Source organism: Erpetoichthys calabaricus, chromosome 18 (genome assembly GCF_900747795.2).
Source record: "Erpetoichthys calabaricus chromosome 18, fErpCal1.3, whole genome shotgun sequence".
Taxonomy (NCBI): Eukaryota; Metazoa; Chordata; class Cladistia; order Polypteriformes; family Polypteridae; genus Erpetoichthys; species Erpetoichthys calabaricus.
Window position 1 is genome coordinate 55,463,187 of NC_041411.2, and position 17,396 is coordinate 55,480,582.

Genomic DNA, 17,396 nt, shown 5'->3' on the forward strand with positions numbered 1-17,396 from the left:
TTTGACACAATGTACTGCATCCATGACAGTCTACCTTTATAAGCCATGAGACTTTCATCAATGCTGACATCGCGGTCCAGAATGTAAATGCTCTGAAATTTTACTACAATCAACTGGTATATCTCCCAGATTTTCTTCAGTTTGGGTGGTAGGTAAGTAGTAGTTTTGGCTGAAAAAGACTTGCTCACCAAATGAGCTATTAGGAATTTTTGAAGGAGTTGAACCATTTCAGTTTAAGCAACCTTGAAAGTAAAAGGGTACGTGATAGACATGTTTAAAATTATGAACTGAATTAATGTAGTGGATTCCAGCTGTTCTTTTAAAATATATTCTTTAACAAGAGCACTGGTAAACACTTGTGAAAAGCAAATTTTGCATAAATATTAAAGTTTCTCTTCACATAAAATACATAGACACATGGAAAAATTACAAGTAGTGTGGTAGATAGTAGAACTTCAGGGAACTTCAAATCAGGATTTAATAATGTTTTGAAACATTTAGGTGACTATTTTCGGAAAGTTTTTTGGGCTGCATGACCTGTGCTCATCAAAATTATCCCAAAGTTGTAAAGCAGGGGTCTCAAACTCAAATTGGCTTCGGGCCACTGCTGGTATTGTCATGTCATACAGGGGGCCACATAAATGTTGAAGTACAACAAGAGATAGTAATATTCCTTAAATCTGTTTTTACTAACATATTTTTTCAAAATGCAAACTGTACTCTAAATACATTACTTTTAAATGTGCAATTATTTTTTCATTAAATTAACTTAAATAAATTAACAAAATTTTGCATTAACCTAACACATGCAATACCTGAATACATTTGAACTTCTATTTATCTATTTCTGTCCAGAAACCTGGCAGCATTTCTGCTCACACAGCCTTGCCACTTTTGCTCTAATGGAGTTTACAGTGGAAACTGTGAGTACAGCTTCAAGATTAGCATCAGTAAACCTACACCTGTACTTGCATTTATTAAAGTTCATAGTTGAGAAAAGCTTCTCACACAGACCTTCTTCCTTAGGTCTTTATAGGGTTGCCTTTTGAATACGTGGATGTTTTGAATTCCAAATAAATGAGGTTATGGTTGAATCAAATTTCTTAAAATATTATTTATTCAGGTATAGTGGAATGTTTTTAAATAGAAAAAGAAGCATAGGAAGGATATTCATCTTAACAATGTTACTGTAAATCCCCAATGAAAAGCCTCTCCACACTGGAGGCAGCAGAAAATGCTCATTTATATTTTAAAACTCTAAGATAAGCTGCCCCATGTTATTAGCCGTGGTGTTACTGAATTTACCAATCTGAAGTAAAAGCATCTAATTTAGCACACCCTTGTAGGCATTTGCAACTATATAGTGACATTATAGTTGACAATTAAATTGATAACATTTTGCACTTACCGATATCATGCCGCAACACAAGTCCTTTGCTGCAGAATTTAAGCTCCAGGTTGTTGCCTTCACGAAAGAAAACAGCAATTGTGCAGATAACATTTTGCACTTGCAACACAAGTCCTATGCTGCAGAATTTAAGCTCCAGGTTGTTGCTTTCGCGAAAGAAAACGGCAATTGTGCAGCTGGACACCACTTTGAAGTAGATGAAAAACAAGTGAGAAACTGGCAGAAAGATGAGGAAGCTTTGCGCGCGCTTCCACCACATAGGCGTGAAAGGCGTACAAGGTAAGCAAAATGGCCAAACTTGGAGAAGTGACTTAAAGATTGGATTCTCGCACAGCATGAGAACAATCGGATAGTTTCGACAATAGCCATCAAATTGAAGGCACGAAGAATGGTGACTAAAATGGCAATTGAAGACTTCAAAGGGGGTCATAATTGGGTTTCATTGATACAGTTAAAATAACTGATTTTTCTGAAGTAAACAGTACATTTAAATTCAATAAATCATTTGAGTATGTCGTCTTTTTGCGCACTGAATTATACTTTTATCAAATGTTTTTAGATAGGCCATCCCATTTAAGCAAGCCGCACCCAATAAGCATTTTGTAAAATTAATGTATAAGCCGCGGCCTTTCGTTGGGGAAATACGGTAATTCTTCCAGCTAAAGTGAGATGAAGGGTAGACCATTTATGCAACTTAATTGTTTCCATGCAGACAGCTACATTTTTTTTGATAAAAAGCTTTGTTTACTCGTGGTGTTTACCCCCAGGTGTTTAAACTGATCTTTCAATGACGAAAGGGAAGGTGTCCAATCTAATTTTGTGTACTTGAGAATTCACTGGAAAAAGCACACTTGTTCAAATTAATTCTGAGACCAGAAATCTTTTGAAATTCTGTAAGTGCTGTTATGACTGTAGGCACAGTATTTTGTGGATCATATATATACAGTAACATATCATCTGCATGTAGAGAAATTTTCTGTTCAAGTCCTTCTCTGATAATCCACTTTATCTCATAAGCATTTCGACAGTGAACTGCCAGTTGGTAAATGGCAATTGCAAACAGCAGTGGTGACAAGGGACATCCTTGTCTAGTACCCCATTCTAGTTTGAAGTAGTCTGAATTAATATTGTTAATACAAACTGAAGCTTCTGGACAGGTATACAGTAGTTTGATCCATGCACAGATGTTGGGGGCCAACCCAAATTTCTCCAATATGGTAAAAAGGTAGTTCCATTCAACCATATCAAATACTTCTTCTGCATCAAACAATAATAATAATATCTATGGGGTGTTTGACTTTGTGGGTGAATATATCACAATAAACAGGCATCGAAGATTGTCTGCCTTTAATAAGTCCAGTTTGGTCTTGTGATATTACTGAAGGAAGCACTTTCTCAATCCTTCTAGTTAGGACTTTAGAAAGTATCTTTACATCATTATTCAAAACTGAGATTGGTCTCTATGATGCACATTGTAATAAATCCTTATTTTACTTAGAAAAGACTGTAATTAGAGCTTGATGAAAAGTATGTGGTAGAATTTTATTGTCTTTAGCTTCTGTAAATGTTGCTAATAAAAGGGGGCTTACTTAACTGAGAATTTTTTATAAAATTTGGCAGGGTAGCCATCAGGGCCTGCTGCTTTCCCACTCTGAAGTGAGTTAATAGCATCTAGTAATTCTGATAATGCCAGAGGTTTATCCAATTCCTCTGCATTGAGAGTATCTAGTTGTGGTATCTGTAGTGCATCCAGAAATGCATTAGTTTGTGTCTCATCGTCTTTAAGCTCAGCAGAATTTTAGGACTTCTTGTAGTCTCTAAATTTGTGCGTTATTTTTTTATGATCAATTATTTTGTCTCCATTTGTGTTGGTAATCGCTGGGATTGCATTGCAAGCTTCCTGCTTGTGGATTTGTTGAGCTAAAATCTTATTGGCTTTCTCTCCATGTTCATAGTAATTATGTCTTGATTTAAAAATGAGTTGTTCTGTTTCTTTAGTTGTCAAGAGGTTGATTTCTGAATGCAGAGCCTGTCTTTTCCTATGAAGTACCTCATTTGGACACCTGGCATGTTCTTGATACATTCTGGAAATTTCACTGATTAGCTCTGATACCTTCTTGGTTTCCAATTTATTTTTTCTGGGTAAGATATGAGATAATCTCTCCTCTTAAGAAAGCCTTCAGAGTTTCAAAGAGTATTCCTGCAGACACCTCGAAGTATGTGTTTGTCTCTAAAAATAAATTTGTTTGGATATAAATTCTGTACAGTTCTCGTCTGCTAACAAAAGTGGGTTAAGGCAGCATCTGCTAGACAAGTATGTGGGGCATAGTGATTTTAGCTCCATGATCAGAGGAGCGTGGTCGGAAATAACGATTGTGTTCTACTTACAAGATTTAATCATAGGCAAGAAATTATTATGTCAATTACATATCTTTCTTCAGGATCAGAAAAACACATCTGTTACTACAAATGTTATTGTTCTATGTACAAGAATTCCCACACCTAGTTTTCTTTGTAAAGCTGGAATGAAATATTTGGCCAGTCTAGACTCTGTGCAGTCGTCTCCTGTAAAAATACCATTTTGGCGTTTAAACCTGTTAGAATTCTTTCTTTCTATTTAATTCTTGATTCGGCCCTTTAACATTCCAGCTCAAAGAGTTAACTGTTTGGTCATGAAGATCTTGCTTCTGAGCTTTTGCTGTCATTTTGTAGTCTTAACTTAAAATAAGACAGCTTTGACCTTAATTTTCAGTTTTCCCAGGAGTTATTGCCATGAAGCCTAATGTTGTGTTGGCACTTATAAGGATTAAAGGATAGATTAGAAATAGCTTGCTCTCTTTCTCCCCCCCCCCCCCCAGTCCCCTTGCCCCCCATTTTGCCTCCCAACATGAAGCTTGACCATACTTCACAAAGTCCTAGTCCTCTGACTGACCTAGAGACAGAGCACATCCAAAACAAAACAAGCCCCCCAGCAGCAGTGTATAAAAATCAAAATAGAGGTACCTATTGACAATACAGTCCAAATACTATAAGCATAAAATATAATCTTAAACAGTCTTGAGAGAGTTAACCCAGGGAATGATGTTAAACAGTATCCCTGGATAAGTATACTAAGGCCTAATGCAAAAAAAAAAAAAAAAAAAAGTACATATATACATATACGCATGCGTGACCCTGTGTTAGAATATAGCGGGTTGGATAATGGATGGATGTAATTGTAATTAAAATATAACACATTAACAAAAAGTGGACAAGAAGTAAATAGGATGTATAATAATGGTACCAGTACCATTGCAGGCGGATCAAACAGTCGATAGTAAGATCTTCTTTGTCATGCCTAAACAAAATGCGACCAACGATTGTATTTCAAAAAAGTGTCGGGATCAGTTTTATTTTAGCTCTTTTTCTGCTTCCTCCGTAGAAGTAAAAACGTATAGATTGCCTTGAATGTCCACTTTCAGTTTGGCAGGTTACAAGAGGCTGTATCTGATCTCGGCTTTCCGTAAGCGTTGTTTAATGTTGTAAAATGAGGCACGTTTAGTAAAGCTGTTGAGGGTGAGAAATCCAGGTAAATATGAATGTGGTTATTTTCAAATATAATCTCTTGTTTCTGTCTGAGTAGTAAATTTATATGAAGTTTAAACTGTAATTTTTCAAAATGCTCAATGAGAGTTCTAGGTGTAGAGGGATTTGATCCCTGTATGCGGTAAGCTGCTGCGGTCTTTGTCTAATTTGAAGTCCTCTCCAATTATTTTAGAGAATAATTCAGCTACGAATTTCACTGGGTTTGGACTTTCACAATTCTCAGGGAGACCTTCAATTCTAATATTATTCCTTCTGCATCCATCTTATAGTGCAGCAAGTCTTTCTCAGAGTGCTTTGCATTCGGAATTTGCAGCTGTTGTTTTTCCGTCAGCAGTAGATGCCAGTTGTTCAGCTGTTTCAGTATGAGTCGTGAGTGTTTGCTTAACGTCTTCCACCTGAGTGCCAAGTACTGTAAATTTAGTCTCAAACATAGATGCATATTTGTTCCTCAATTTTTTCTAGCATACGTTTTAAAGGCAGCCTCAAAGTAATTATGATGATTCCAGCTCACGAAGAGTGGTTGACAAAGCAGAAGGTAAGGCCATTTTCAGTTTCAAGGAATCTTCTGAAATCAACGAGCTGTCCTGGCCCGATTCGCTTGTACAATCGCTCCCACTTTCTCTCTCGACTGAAGACGATGCAGTCCCAGGAAATCTGTACTTTCGCCTATCTGTTCCAGGTCAGTTTCTGAAAGGCTGTATCTTGAACTTGATCTTGGGCTTGACGCCAGTCTAGGCTTGGATTGTGCTTTAGCTGTCTTTTCTGTATTTTTCTGAGCCTTATTTCTGCTGGTCATGTTAATATATGCTTGGATATACTGTAATTGAGCCTCCTCGGGTTAAGTACATACAGGATACCTTGGGATAATAAAAAAAAAAAGAGAAGAAATAATACTGCGGCTAACGGAGTTCCACTTCAGATGTCCATCTCCCGTACCAAAAGAGCCACAAAAGACATCTTTTTTTACTGACAACCAAGCAAATGAATTCCAAAAATTCACCATTTTATCAAAAACTGCACATTTGCACCAAATGACAGAACTGAAAGAGTTATGTTAATTTGAAATTATTTTTTAATTTAAAATTATTTTTAAACTAGTTTGGACTTAAATGAGTAAACAAAGTAAGTAGGCAAAAATAGTTTAAAAAAAAAAAAATAATAAAAAAATACCATTCACGGGCTGGTCGGAAGGGGACGGGAAGCCGTAAATGGCCGAGAGTTTCAGACCCCTGTTGTAAAGTGTCTTCACAAAAATATCGAGTCTTAGTTTTGGACTTTCAATCTTGCCATAGTTCACATCGCACTGGATCAACTGAGCACTGGTACATTCTGGATACATTTGGGGAGGATAGCACTGCAGCAGTAATTTCAGCTCAATGTTAATCAGATAGACTATATTTTTTGTGTCATGCACTGAAAGAAACTTACTTTATTTAGCAGTATTTTTGATCTTCACTAAATCTTCTAAAGTCCATAAGTATTAGAACTGAGTTAGTTTACTTTGCCTTTAGTGAAAACTAAAATCTTTTAGTATTGCGAATTGACAGTATTGTATTTTGTTAAAGTCTACACTTGTCCTTTCACTCCTCCACTGTTTCATCTATTTTGAGGAAGCAGATACAATAGTATCCTTTCATGGCAATGAGAAAATGCAGCTGAAGGTCGTCAGTGCAGCAGTAAAACTATTGTATTTCTGAATGATATCAGTGGAAACTCCACCCTTAAAAATAATTGTTCTAAAATGGCACTTTACTGGGTTGTGTGGTTACTTGCAAAATAATTACTTTGCAAACCTTTTTATTCTACAAAAAGTTCTTTTCATGTGATACTGGTTCTTTGGGCTTTGAAAAGGTTCCAAATTTGTGGACAAAACAGAAATCTTTCATGCATTGTAGGTTACCTAGCTGGATACATACAGGTCAAGAAAACCTGACCTTAGCCTGTGTCATTGTATACATCAAGAGCCCGTATAAAAACAGTATTGTTATAAATAATTTTATTAGTACTTGTAAAATTTACAGCACGGTGGTGCAGTGGTAGCGCTGCTGCCTCGCAGTCAGGAGCACTGGGTTCGCTTCCCGGGTCCTCCCTTCGTGGAGTTTGCATTTTCTCCCCGTGTCTGCATGGGTTTCCTCCGGGTGCTCCGATTTCCTCCCACATTCCAAAGACATACAGGTGCATTGGTGATCCTAAATTGTCCCTAGCGCTTGCTTGGTGTGTGTGTGTGTGTGTGTGTGTGCGCCCTGCGGTGGGCTGGTGCCCTGCCCGGGATTTATTCCCACCTTGTGCCCTGTGTTGGCTGGGATTTGCTCCAGCAGATCCCCGTGACCCTGTGTTAGGATATAGTGGGTTGGAAAATGACTGACTTCTAAAATTTGAACCCACTGATATATTTGACAAATCTGTTAACATTTAGGACAAAATAGGCATTGCCCTTTCTGCTAGGCTATAATGGTACACCAGGCCAGATTTAGTAGACATCCAGTTGCGTTTTCTTCTATTTAAATTCCAAACTAAGTGACTGAACTTACACTTGTACCAGGATCTGCCTGTGCTATAACGGATGATAAAGGTGTAAATCAGAGTTGCATTGAGGCCTCTTGAGACTTCTTGAGCCAAAAGGTACAAAATGGACTCAAGCAAGAACAATGACAAGGAATGACAACTGGCATGGACAGAATAACTCACCTGTGAGCACACCCTGATTATGTAAGTTGAAGCAACTTTAATCCAGTCACATAAGATTAAAATTCCTTCTTAAAAACTAGCTGCACCCACATTACTGGGGCACTCACTCGGACACACTTGCTGATCTCTGGAGGAGAATTCTGAGGAAACTGTCTCTCTGCAATGACACTCTAAAATGACCTTGTAAAGTCTCTGAAACATGAAAGCTGATGAGCCACTACCTCTGAAACCAGATTGCCAAGATAGAGCATTCAGCCCAGTCTGCTAAGAAGCAGTTATGACTTCAAGAAGGGAACTTCAGCATCTAAACTTTTGTGCCAGAAAGAATAATGTTTTTTCCTATGACGTTGTAGATAACACAACAAAGGCCCTAACTGAGGAAAGCACTGCACACAAAAGGAAAGGAGCATGCAACAAAGAGAAAAATGTGCTCTCCAATGCATGAAGAATCCTCCACTTGAACCCAGAGCAGCAACAAACCAACAACTCCACACCACATCGGACTTAGTTTTACAGTTCCAAGTCTTTAAAGATATTTATACGTGCCAATATAATGTAGAACTCTAAATAACAAATAGACAGCCATCCTGTCCTGTTGTGTTTGTCCGTCTTCGGACTGTCTTGTATATCAATATATCTGTGTGTTTATACTATTTCTATAATCCCTGTGTTTATACATAAGTAGTAGTATTTTGTTTCTTAAAATGAGTGTGTTTCAGTTACCTTGATACAAGTCTAATGGCTGGAGACCCACCTTACTGAATTATTTAATTAATTACCGGCATTGCTGAAGGCAAAACAGACAATCGATTAAGTTAAATCTCTCCTCCTTTATTGTGACTTTCCCTGGGTGGGCGAAAGAGTTGGGAGTGATATCTAGCATATAAGTTGATAAATATTTTGTACGTCTTTATTTGTAAGCTAGACAAAGCAAATGTAATGTTAGTATTTCGGGGGAATGTTTTACTTTATTGGTAAAACAGCAGTGCTTTGATGTTTATCTAACCAAACCCTCCCCAGTCTTTAGAACTGATTCAGGATGTGAAATTAATGTTAGGGGGAGAGGCAGCATATATCAAACCAGTCTGGCAAGGGTGACTGTGTTTGGACTTGCATACATGTGCCTATAAGCCATAATAATAACTATAATAACTTTATTTATATAGCGGCTTACCATACATTTACATGTAACTCAAGGTGCTTTCTACAGATTAAACAACAAAAACAAAGATACACCATAGGTATTTAAATATTATCATTAAATAATATTACAACAATTTCTAATAGATGCAAGTGTACTAATAGAGAAACAACCTGGGCATTTTTGAACAAAATTTTAACACTATCATTTTCTTCCTTTGTGGAATTCCAGCTACAAATATGCAAACTGTATCACAGACTTTTGCTTCCACACAGTATATACAGTATCTACATTTAACTTAGCCATGTTTACATGGCAGCACATTAAGTAGTGACGTTTGATGTTATTTAATCCAATGAAATGATGTAAAAGCAAGTAAAACAGTCCATAGTAGTTTCAGTAGATTTAGAATATAGATGGAATTCTTCATTTCACAATGTGCCATTCCCTGCAGGAAGGCCATAAACTGACTTAAACAAAGCAAGTGGGGTTGAGTTCTGTCTGAGCATTTTCATAGGTAAATGACCCAGGAAGGGGCAAGTAAACTAACTCTTTTGGTCTGACACATGGCTCCTTATGATTGGTTTTGCATCGGAGGGTATTCAGTACCACAACACCAAATTGGTTTATGGTTTATGATGAGAATGATATAAAGTTGATCAATTTACCCTTTACTCCCTCTCTCATACCATCTGGTCATGAAGAGAAGACTCATGATGACCATGATAAAGACAACTCTTTATCTCTGCAGTCATAATGAGACCGGCATGTGGCCTATTCCAATACTCCATTCAAAGGCCATATGGTAGCAAAGCAAGATAGACTAAAGAACAGCAGAGAGCCACCTATGGATGCAGTATGCACTGCTTCTTTGGCTGTAATTATATGGTTTGCCAACATTCACATTGTATGCTGCTTCTTAAATATTTTTGGGCATCCATAACACATAATTAAATCTGTAACTTGACTTCTGCATGTTCCTTTACTGTTTTAATTGCCTGAGGTTACAGATGTAGAAGGGACAGAAGGAGGAAGTGCGTAAAGTACCTAATCACAGAGTGGTATGTGTATTGGATTTAAGGTATTTTATTATGGCCTGCACAATATAGAATATAAAAGGAAAAGTAGGGTCCACATAGGACCCTACAAGACAAAACATCAAGTTAAAAAAGCTTTTCCCTTCCTACTTCTAGTACAGACTGCCATTTAAATCCAGGTCTCTGAAGTTAAAGCTTGCAGGTTTCACCTACCTGGTGAGGTCATTGGTGTCAAAAGGTATGCTTAATTCTAGAAACCTTTTATTATAGTATTTCCAGACACATTTTAGATTGTTTAAAAATTATTTGGATTTTACCACTGCAGTGTTGTTCTAAGGGATATAGTGAAAATCTAAAGTTTGCACCTTTACTGCTTTGTGTTTAGTTTAAAATCCACCTGTTCATTTGATATATTGCCTTTATCTTCTTGCCTTACCTGTATTACTACCTCTGTGTTGGTCTTCACTGTTTCTTTTCCCAATAAATCATACCCACTCTGTCATCCCTTGACTTGCATGTATCCAGTCTTGTTCTAACATCATACTTGGTACAATTGCATGCAACTCTTGCTAAAGCATATTTTAGGCATATAATTGGGCAACTACTACCTTTTCTCTTTATTTTTCTTGGTTGTTCATACCATGTTTTATTGTGTGTACATTATTTTTAACATGACACCCTCATACCATCCAGGTGGTACCTGTATAAATTACAGCTGGATCCCTATATCAACTTCATTTCTCTAAGTTGACTAACATGAAGCAGTAGAACTGATAGTTTACTTCTACCTGGTAAATATCTCATTAATAACACCTTATGAGTTACATTTAGAAGTGAGATGTGGGGGTTGTACCATCTTTCCTGCCTTTGCAGTTGGATCTCAATGAACTCTGGGGGCAGAATGTTTCAGCTGGTTAAATCATATTTAATAATATCTACATATTCCATTTTGGTTTCAGAACTGGCTAAAACACAGGACGCAGAACATTATGATGTGAGAAGTCTTTGGATGATGTTAAGAGTGGTGTCTGTCAGGGGTCAGTGGGGCTGCTGGTTAAGTTTGCAGATGACCAGATAATGAATTTAAATAAATGTAAAGTATTACACACAGGATGTAAAAATGTTAGGTTTAAATACACAATGGGAGTATGCCTTATGAGAAGGATTTAGGAGTTGTAGTGGACTTGTCAATGTCAACTTTCAGATAGTGTTCAAAAACTGGAGTACTGGATGCAGTTTTGGTCTCCAAAAAAGACACAGCAACACAAGAAACGTCCAGAGAAGAACTTTTGGATTGCAGGGTTACAGGTGATGAGTCTTGAGGAAAAATTAAAAAAGAGCTGAGCCTTTTCAGTTTAAGTAAAAAGAGATTAAGGGTGACATGATTGAAATGTTTAAAATTATAAATGGATTGAGACTGTTACTGTAAAATAATTTCAACAAGAACAGTTGTTAGAGGTAAATTTCCTACAAACATTAATAAGTTTTTTTCTTTTTTTTTGTCTCCTCCCCCCACTCCACCACATAGACCTATAAACACAAGGAATAAGCTACCAGGTAGTGCGGTAGATAGTAGGGCTTTTGGACCCTTCAGAACTTGACTTGATGTTATTTTGGGGTGTTTAAGTGGATAGGACTGACAACCTTTGTTGGGATGTTCTTGTCTAAATGTTTCTAATGTTATATTTCTAGGGAACAAACATCATTTTTCAGAAAAATATGTTTAATGGAAAACTAAATAGATACGGACACAAAAATCAATGCAATGCAAACATGTCTACATTCATATCAAAATACACAATATTCCAACATAGTGAAAGTTGAATAGGAATGGATGTTTTTTTTTTTTTTTTGAATGCTACTTTCAGCAAAAAAAAAAGAGACAAAGACGCTCATCTGGTGTTTGCCTAGGGCTCAGGCTCATCCTTGTCTACTATACTCTGCTCCTGTTGTCTCAATGTGGTGAATGGGGTTTTAATTTATAATAGGAGAGGTAAGTGGCGCACACACACTGAAAAGAAACAGTTGTTGAGACTTTTTTCACATTTTACATTGTTGCAGCCTTGTTCAGAATGACAAAGAGAAAACATGATTTTGGAAACATTTGCAGATTTCTTAAAAATAACAAACTGAAATTTCATGCTGACAGAAGTATTTAGAAGCTTTGTAAATGACACCTTGCCTGCAGAGCTTAGAGACAGGTTTGTGTTGAGGCACTGATATGGGGAAGGCTACAAAAACTTCTTGCAGAATTGAAGGCTCACAAGAGTACAGAGACTAATTCTTAAATGGAAAAAGTTTAGAGCAGGTCACCTAGCCATACTGAGCAATTGTGGGAGAAGGGCCATGTTAAGAGAGGTGACCAAGCTGTTGATGGTCACTCTGCCTGAGCTCCAGAGAACCTGCATGGAGATGGGAGAAATTTCTGTAAGAATAACGGTCACTCCAGTGAACAGGGCTTTATGACAAGAGTGGCCAGACATAAGCTTCACCTTAGTAAAAGACACATACAAGTCTGCATGGAGTTTGCAAAAAGATACTTAAAGGACTGTGAGAAACAAGGTTTTCTGGTCTAATTAAACCAAAATTACTGTCATGTCCGAAAGAAACCAGGCACCGCTCATCACCTGTGGAATACCATTCCAACAGTGAAATATGGTGATAGTATTATTCTGTGGGGCTGGTTTTCAGAGGCATGGACCGCTAAACTAGACAGAGATGAGTGAAAGATGACTTGGAGCAGAAGAACTTGATGCTGTAGAGCTCATACTGGGCTACAGTTTCACCTTCCAACCGACCGTGACCATGCACACAAAGCAAAGACCACACAAAAGTTTCTTCGGGAAAACTCAGCGAATGTCCTTGTCTCTGCCCACCCAGAGCCTGGACTTGAACCTAATTGAATGTCTGGAGAAAACTGGAAAACAAACTGTCTCCTGACAACCTACATCCTACCTGACAGTTTGAAAGGATCTGCAGCGAGGGATGGCTGAAAATTTCCAAGTACAGGTGTGTGAATCTTGAAGTGTCATAAACAAAAAGACTGCAGGCTTTAATTACTGCCAATGGTGTTTTAACAAATTACTTAGTAAAGGGTATTATTTTAGTTTTTTATTTATTTTCAGTAATTTTGCAAAAATTTCTAAAATCCTATCTTGCTTTGTCATTCTGGGATATTAAGTGTTTGATATGAGGAAAAAATAATTTAAATGATTTTAGTACAAGATGATCCGCTGTGGCAACCCCTAACGGGAGCAGCCGAAAGAAGTAGTAGTAGTAGTACAAGGCTTCAACATCCAAACATTACGGAGGGCATTGTAACAAAGACACATTTCCCTTGATTTACCCCTCTGCTCTACAGTTTAAAATTACAAATCATGCAATACAGATGTGATTGGTGCACATTGCAGACTTGCATACATTTCAGTCACACTGTCACAATTACAGCACTTTTTCTACATGGTACCCCCATTTCAGAGCACCACGATGTTTGGAATTTAGCAATGGTAGGTATATTAAAGCAGTCATATTTAGGACTGCTAAATATGTTAGTTTGTTGCATATTTCTTGAATGCAATGACTGCTTGAAGTCTACGATTCATAGACATCACTAGGTGTGGAATATCTTTTCTGGTGATGCTCTGCTAAGTCTGTAATGCAGTAATTTACAGCTACCGTTTGTTTTGTGGTCTTTTCTCCATTATGTTTTCTCTTCAGCATGTGGAAGGTGTGGTCAATTTGATTTAAGTCTGGTGACTGCCTTGGCCATTCAAGAATTTTCAATTTTTTTAGTTTTATAAACTGAGTTTGGAATCATTAACTGGAACTTGAGCTGATGTTTCTGTATACCTCAGAATTCATTGTGCCACTGCTATCAGCAAATCCATCATCAGCGAAGATAAGTGTGCCAGTACCAGTGGTAGCCATTCATTCCCAAGCCATAACACCTCCAGTACTATGTTTAACTGATGAGGTTGTCTGCTTTGAATCTTGGACAGTTCCTTATTGTCTACACACTTTGCTCTTGCCATCACTCTGATGCAAGTTCATCTTTATCTCATCTGTTCACAAGACCTTATTCCAGAGTTCTGCATGCTCTTTAAGTACTTTTTCACAAACTATAATATGGCCATCCTGTTTTTATGGCTATCTTGTGGTTTTCACCTTGTGGTGTGGCCTCTGTACTTCTGTTCATGAAGTCTTCTGCGGATAGCACTCTCTGATGCATACACATCTGCCTCCTGAAGACGGTATCTGATCTATCGGACGGGTATTTGGTGCTTTTTGTTTGCCACAATGAGGATTCTTATCTTACCAGCTCTAGACGGTCTTCCTCAGCTTACTAGTCCCTTTGTGATTGTTGAGCTCATCAGTGCATTTTTTTTCTGATATGATATTCCAGACAGTTAGTTTAGGTAATCCTAAGGTTTTACCAATGTCTCTTTTTTCCTGCCTCATAATGGCGTTTTTGACTTTCTTTGGCAAAGTTGTTGTTCTCATGTTGAACAATGGCAACTACAGACTCCAAAGTAGTCTGTAGGTAGAAGCAAGAGAGAGCATCATATACCTGCACTAATGAAGCAATGAAACACACCTGAGCAATCACCACCACCTGTGACGACAATTCTCACAAACATTATGGTGCCCTGAAAGGGGGAGAACATGTATAGAAAGTGTTGTCATTTCAACATGCTGTGACCGAAATGTATGCAAATATTCTTATATTAAGGTCTGCAATGTGCACTTTAATCATGTCTGAACTGTTTGATTTGTAATTTTAAAATGGAGCAGAGGTGTAAATCAAGTAAAAGTGTGTATTTGACCCAAACATTATTGAGGGCACTGTAGTGAAATGTGAAAAAGGAAAGGTTTTGTATACCTTCTGAATTTAGTGTATAGAAACTTTCAAGCCAATTTAAAGTATGTACAATTTATATATAAAATTGGGGTTTTACTTTATACTATGAGAGGTAAGTGGTGCATACATTCACTGCAGTAATGTGTATACGTGTATATAGTAGTTTTCCAAATGTTTTAAAGTCTTGTACAGTATATGTACCTAACAGCCTCGTACAATATAACCCCATTTCTGACAACCCACATTTTAAATATAATTTTACAACAATGGCATTTAAACTGGCATTTAAAAAAAAAGAGACTCTTCAAAGCCTGTTGAATGTGCAAGACCCCAGGCAAAATGATTAAGGAGTCAACTCAGAAACACACTTTACAGATCATAGTTAAAAATCGTAGTTGTTTAGAGCAGGAGTGTTACACTTGTCAATGTTGCCTGAAAGCTCCAGTAGACTGGTTCAATTGTCCCATCTATCATCAATGCACTCCTGTCATGTGACAAAGACTTGCATGTTTCAGTAAGTAGCAACTCAAAATTACCACTGGGAGTTACCACACGCTGTCTAGCTCTAACAGGTTCCAGCATTTGTTCAAAATCTTAGATGGATAATGGAGAATACTTTCTATAGTTTGTTGATTATTTTCATTATTAATGTCTAACAATATAAAGTTAATAAATGAAAGTTAATGTCTAACATATCTAATTTTAAAATACAAGGAAGCTGGATATAGCCAGTTGTTGCTCTGGCACATTTATGAGCCTATCTGACTAGATAACTTCTGCTGAATGGTTTGACTCACCTGTGACAGGAAAGGGCAAAATTTGACCAAAGTAGGTGTAACCCTATGTGGACATGTCAGAGGCATTGTTTTAGTTTGTATATGCTTCAATATAAGAAATAGGACCTGCCCTTAGGAAAAAAACTTGAACTGTAAGGGAATGAGAAAATTTCTGACTCCTGAAGAGAAGCCAGTTCCAAAAGTCAGTTTACTTAATAACCTGATTATCTTTCTTTTTTTTCCTTTTGTTTGTTCAAAATTCAAAAGGATGTTTACATAGAGTAACAAAGCATGGGCACTCTTCTCTGTTTTGATGGTGATTTTAGTCTTCCAGGGCCAAGCCATTATTGAGTTCTGCATCCCCACACTGGCCCAGAAGCTATGACAAGGACTACAGAGCCACAAATAAGTGGAGACTTGCATTTTCAGAGGGTGGGACTGGACCACGTGTCTGTGGGGGGGCTTGCCAACCGGGACCGGAGCTGTTTTGTCGGGTGGTGGATGCGCTACCAGTGCATGCCCCTCAACCTGACCTGCCCATATTCATGCAGGCCATGCCGTCTGTTTCTGCCACTCTGCTCAAAGGCAAGACGGGAGCAAAGATCAAGCCGGACCAGAAACCAATCAACATAGAATTCTAACAATTTAGATTGAGAACATGCCAATAGTCCTATCCACTTAATTCCTCCAAAACATCATCAAGTCTAGTTTTGGAGTTACCTAAAGCACTATCTGCTGCATTACTTGGTAATTTATTCCATGTGTCTATGGTTCTCTGTGTGAAGAGAAACTTCCTAATGTTTGTTTGAAATGTACTCTTAACAAGTTTCCTAGTGTGCCCCTGTGTTCTTCATGAACTCATTTTACGGTTTTTCTTGATCGCTTTGGTGCTATTCTCACTTCAGGAATGTCATTCTCAAAAACTTGTAATGCAGTTCTCAAAACAGTTAAGGCATTTCTCATAACACACTCCCTTATGCAAAAGATACTGACCAACAAAACCTTTTTCATATGTGTCAAAACATGCAGTCAGTCAATCACTTCAGCACTGTGACCAATGAATAAAGACCTTTGACCACTGTTTTAAGACTTAAAGTATAAAGACATTTGCTGTCTATCAAAACCTTACTGACTATGAAAACGTTCTTGCAAAAGCTGTAGGCCTAATGTAGAGTAAAAAATGTTTGGACACAAAAATGCAATGTGATTTAATAATTGCTGAAACTTATTATACACATTATGCATCAGAAAACAGACAAAAAAAATAGAAACTTTGAGCATAGCATCAATTACTGTATAGCACGGTAAAGTCACACTGCAGATATGTATATATGCATATATAAATCTAAAATTACTATAAAGTGCAAAATATGAAATGTCTTGAGGGCCATCTTGTCTCTCATTTCTGTCAGGTAACATCATTGTATCTACATCACACCTGATGTCTTCTGTTCTGAGGCATACCCAGTCTCGTCAAGCCATACTGTAGGTGTGATCTCCCCACAGCCAGCATCAATTGCTTCCAGTTGGGAAATCTGATTATGTCACTGTCAGTCATACACCTTCCATCTCCAAGCAGAGAAGAATTCCTCAATTTGTATGTGAATTTCCCCTTGGGATTAATAAAGTATATCAGTTATGTTGAGGGATGGTGAATATGGTTGCAGGAACACCATTATCATTTGTTGGTGGGTTTCAAACCATTCCTTCACACGTGTGGAGTGGTGAAAACTTGTATTGTTCCAAATTACCACATGAAGTGGTTAGCTCTCACAGTCAACCTTTCATTTTAAGGAATGAGGGCATTATAGATCCCATCTAAGAATTGAAGAAGCCAGTCTGTGTTGCAGGGCCCAATGACTGCACCATTGTGAATTATTTCATGTTCAGCAGTAGCACTACA